General features: G+C 41.1%; 1 pseudogene; it reads right to left on the reverse strand.

The window, feature by feature from the left end:
- Positions 1–1,728: 1,728 nt before the first annotated feature.
- Positions 1,729–3,550, reverse strand: LOC122483811 (annotated as a pseudogene).
- Between the last annotated feature and the right edge of the window lie 1,340 nt (positions 3,551–4,890).

The following is a 4,890-nucleotide window of genomic DNA, read 5'->3' on the forward strand; positions in this document are numbered from 1 at the left end:
CCATGGAGATCAAGTCAGCAAACCTTAGCCTGAGAATAAAAATTAATTAAGTGACAAAGATATCTTCTATGCGAAAGAATATAATTACTGAGATTCTTGACACAAGATAATAGGCTGAATTTAGGGGAACAAATTTAGCAACTGACATCACTGAAAGAAAAAAGTAAGGGACTCCAAAAATAGACAGTGAAGGAAAGAAGGTAAGGAAGTTCTTTATTTAAAAATTTTTAAGTTTATTTATTTTAAGAGAGAGAGAGAGAGAAAGAAAACGAGCAAGGGGCAGGGGGCAGAGAGACGGGGAGAGAGAGAGAATCCCAAGCAGGTTCTGCACTGTCAGCTCAGAGCTAGATGCAGGACTCAAACTCACGAACCATGAGAGCATGACCTGAGCCAAAACCAAGAGTCAGACACTCAACTGACAGAGCCACCCAGGTGCCCCAAGGAAGTCCTTTATTAAGAGAAGCATTTTAGGCTAGGATTGGGGATATACTGGCCCCAGAGAGCCTGAGGCTAAGAGAGTCAAGCTCAACTATGAAAGTGATTTGGTACTGAATTAAGATCCCAGATAATTTAGAGGATAAATCCCTAATTATGATCAATACATTTTCTTGGGATTAGAAAAGTTAATAATAGAAGATAGTTATAGATGTCATCTGTCATGATAACTCTGATTATAGTGACAATGATTATTGGCAAGGTAAGACTGAGAAACTCAAGAATAAGAGCAAATTCTAAATTAGCAATGTCTGCATTTGATAGGAAAATGTAGAGTGGGGACATTCGACATATTTGCCAACCTATTCTATAAGAAATTTAAGAACAAAGAAGAAATTTGTTTTATTAAATTCACTTGGCTATAACCATAAACTCTCATTACCCTTACTTTAAAATATTGGACTTCATGTATGATTAAATTTAAGAATGCAAAGCAGAAGGTTAAGTGAACATCAAAAAGTATGAAAGCAAATAGCACATACAAGAAAATAAACTTCATTTAGAATTACAAATTTTAGGAGGCAATTCTTTGAGAGTCAACTCAAAATTTATCTCACTAGGATTCTACACATCTTAGATTTTGTTTACTGACAGCTTCTCCTAAAATATGATTTGCTTTCATGTTTATTTAACATTTAGCACAGCTACTTTAATGAGGTTATTCTAATTGTTTCAAAGGAAGCCCAGAGAAAAATCTGGAGGTATTTTTGACAGTAAAACACAATCTCAATTCTCAAATTGGAGTTTGAAAAGTTATCTCAGTTTGTATTTCCACTACTGGTGAGGAGTAAAACTGTCAACCTTTTATAGATCCAAAATATTTTCACAAGATATTCCAAACAAAGATAAAGTACAAGATGAGAGTAAATTTAGAGGTTTTAGAGGTCTTAAATGTATATATAAAAGGAAAGTGCTAAACCGTAAGTTACAGAACCAGAGTTCCAATTCCTATTCTGATGTGGGAGATTAGGTTCTTAACCTCTCTGGACCTCAGTTTTTTGCTATAAAACAAAATACTAAAGTGGAAGACCTCTAAGAACCCAAACAGCATGATTACAACTGACATTAACAACTACATTAACTTAACACGGTTTCAACTATATTAACAAATCATCTGCACAGAGGACTACTAGTTTAGGCCCTCCTGTGGAATGTTGCTGCCACCTAGTGGAAGTATGTCTAAACTGTATGATCAGGTTTTTTTGGTGGGTTTTTTTATGGGTTGTTTTTTTTTTTTTTTTGAGGTTTCAATATTTTATTCAAGTTTTACTTTAAGTCATGTTAATTACAGCATTTGAAGGGGAGGATCTAATTCCACACAAAATGGAAGACTCTAAAATGTACCCATTAAACTGCTAAAAAATAAACTGAGTGGCAAGAATATAACAGAAGTCCAATTTAAATTCCGAATGTTGTCACCATGTGATTACAGTCACAGAGACTCTTCCCAGCTTGCAGCTGGGACTCTTAGAAGCTATTTCATACTCTGGTGCAAGGGCAAAAAAAACACAACATGAGAGGGAATTAAGTCCTGAATTATTGGCTTCATCACATCCACCTTCTCCACCCCAAATGGCACAAAAGAAACAGCTACCACGCCCTGCAGACTACTTTTGGTGTAAAAGAGGTGATGGACTGGGGTGGAAACAGGTCATGAAAATCTGTCTAAAAAAGTCTCTTTCAGATGATTTTGTACACACCACCAGTGAGTCTCTCCTTCATTAGGGTAGGAAACCAAAGTTAATTCTCAGGAAGTCATAATTTCATCCATTTACTCAATACCAGTTTACAAAGTGCCTACGAAGTCTCAGCTTCCACTTGCAGCCATTTCTAGATAAAAAAAGAAAACTGACAATTCTAGAGGGCCACCAAGGTCCCCCAAAGTCTACAGCTGAAAGGACTCTTCTTGGAATTGGGTTTCTTCTGTACCTCTGAAAGGGTAACACCTTAAAGCTGAATCATCTTTAACCTGGAGGTCTAACGTGATACTTAGCAATACTCGCATCCCAGACATATTGACATTAAAAGGTACACTAAATTCGGAAGGTAGCTATGCTCAAAATAGTTTAAAATTAAACGATTGTACAGTATTTGTTTATGCCTGAAATTCCAGTCCTAGACCAAGCTTGTGGCCACCAGCATTGACATTCTTGCCATCCAGCAAAGCTGAGAGCGTCAGTTTGATACCTGGCTTTAGGGTCTGAGTGTATCCTAAACCTATCAGGCTGGAGTTGTTCACTTTAGCCGAGAAGCAGGCGTCAGGATCGATCTGATACTTGGCCGCTATTCCAAAGCGAGTGTTACTATTTCCTGCTGTCCAGGCCAGATTAACGGCGGGCTCTAACTTCTTGTTCACCTTCTGATAAATGGAGCCACCAAACTCTGTCCCATTGTTTACGTTCCTGTGGAGCTGGAATTCGTCAGTCTTGTAGCCAACTGCAAAGTTGCTCTGGGTCACTCGAGACTTTGCAGTCTCAAAATTCATCTGGTAGCCTGCCAGCCAGCCCTCATAGCCCAGCCAGCACCAGAGCGCCGCGGGTCGAAGGGCCGGCGATGTCGAAATCCACGTCACAGCCCAGGTTGATGTGCTCCCGCTTATACCCTGTCTTGATTTTAGCATTTCCCACCCCACCCCACCCCCCACCCCCGTGTTTGGTGAGAAGGATGAATCAAAGGTCAGCTTCAGTCCACGTGCAAGCTGATCCTCCACAGTCATCTCTGTGCCTAGTGTGTCGTCAGTGTTCATTTCTCCGTAAACGTCAGACCATATTCAGTCCATCTGTACTTGGTTTCCAGACTGCCCGTCACTTTGGTGGTCTCAGTGTTGGCGGAACCTGAGCTCGTAAATTCCAGTCCATTCTCAGATTTTGTCTTCAAATCGAGTTTGATTAAGCCAAATCCATAACCCTTGGTGAAGACATCCCTGGCACATTTGCCAAGATCAGCATATGTGGGAGGCACAGCCATCTTCTGGGGGGGGGGGGGGGGGGCCGCGGTGGCGGCGGGCTCGGCGGCTGCTACCCCCGGGGCTGCAGCGCGAGGAACAGAGAGCAGCGGCGGGGCGAGCCCGGGACCTTTTTTATGTTAATTTTTGAGAGGAGAGAGAGACAGAGCGCGAGCTGAAGGAGGGGCAAAGAGAGAGGGAGTCTCCAGGATCTGAGCTGTCAGCACAGAGCCCAAGGTGGGGCTCAGACTCACAAACCCCAAGATCATGACCTGAGCCGAAGTTGACTCTTAACCGAGTCACCCAGGTGCCCCATGTAGGGTCAGTTTTAAGAGGTGACCTTTGTGGGCTAAAATCCACGTGAGAACCTAGCATTGCAATAGTAATGGATTATCCTCAAACAGTATATACCCACTATGCTCTAAGCATTGTACTATATATACCCCTCAAGTTCCTTAACTCAATACCATCATGCAGTTCAATTCTGGGAAAGGAACCAGACGAGGAGATGGAGCAAGTCGCTAAGCAAATTGAAAATGGTAAATAACACTAATCAACAAATATATTTAGACAAGAGTGATGTAATTGAGAATAGGCAAGTCACAAGTTCACATTCAAGGTACCGTTTTAAACCAATCAGATTTTTAAGTGCTTTAAAAGAAGCATCATAACATAATGAAAGAACAGTCTAGAAAAGTGGCCATTCCGAGTTAAAAAATATTAAAAATGGGGGGGGGGGGCGCCTGGGTGGCTCAGTCTGTTAAGCATCAGACTTCGGCTCAGGTCATGATCTCATGGTTCGTGAGTTAGAGCCCCGCGTCAGGCTCTGTGCTGACAGCTCACAGCCTGGAGCCTGCTTTAGATTCTGTGTCTCCCTGTCTCAGCCCCTTCCCTGCTCATACTTTCTCTTTCTCTCTCTCTCTCTCTCTCTCTCTCTCTCTCTCTCACTCTCTCTCTCTCTCTCTCTCTCTAAAAAATGAATAAATATTTTTAAATTTTTTAATTAAAAATGGTAGTGTTAAGACATGACATGAGTCTTAATCCTGCCTGTTTTCATCTGAGTGGTCTTGTGCACCTCCCCTGATTTCACATCACCTCTTCATCTGTGAGATTCAACCAAGTGTATCAACATTGTATGATTGTGTCAGGATCATATATGCACCCTATATAAAAACCACTATATAAAAACTATTCAAATGGAATGATTTTTAAATTATCAATTTGGCTCAGAAGAAACACCTCCAGCTATAGAATTCTGATACCAGTTTATTAGAAATTCATGGTAACCTATATTACTATTGTTCCCAGCTAATATGTTTTTATTAAATACCAACTAACTACTGTACATGTTTTCATTAAGATGCCAGCTAAGTTGGACATAGTTTTTTTTTTAGAGGGGGGAGGGGCAGAGAGAGAGAGAGGGTGGGAGAGAATCCCAAGCAGGCTCCATG

Source organism: Prionailurus bengalensis, chromosome D1, assembly GCF_016509475.1.
Source record: "Prionailurus bengalensis isolate Pbe53 chromosome D1, Fcat_Pben_1.1_paternal_pri, whole genome shotgun sequence".
Classification (NCBI taxonomy): Eukaryota; Metazoa; Chordata; class Mammalia; order Carnivora; family Felidae; genus Prionailurus; species Prionailurus bengalensis.